Genomic DNA, 268 nt, shown 5'->3' with positions numbered 1-268 from the left:
GTCCCACTCTCAATATGTTAGGGATCTGAAAGAATGTTTGAAGGAGAGCTATGAGATTGCCATCAAGAACGCTGCAAGAGTGGCCGATCATAACAAGTGCAGGTTTGACAAACGTGTGGTTGTTTCTGCCCTCGAAGTAGGAGATAGAGTCCTCGTGCGGAATGTTAAACTCAGAGGGAAGCACAAGCTAGCGGACAAATGGGAGCCAGATGTCTATATAGTCACTCGGAAAGTTGGTGACCTCCCAGTGTATGTAGTCCAGCCAGAG

The sequence above is a fragment of the Sinocyclocheilus grahami genome, unplaced genomic scaffold, assembly GCF_001515645.1.
Source record: "Sinocyclocheilus grahami isolate Dianchi unplaced genomic scaffold, SAMN03320097.WGS_v1.1 scaffold3777.1, whole genome shotgun sequence".
NCBI classification, from domain to species: domain Eukaryota; kingdom Metazoa; phylum Chordata; class Actinopteri; order Cypriniformes; family Cyprinidae; genus Sinocyclocheilus; species Sinocyclocheilus grahami.
Note: the sequence above shows the minus strand (reverse complement) of the source record.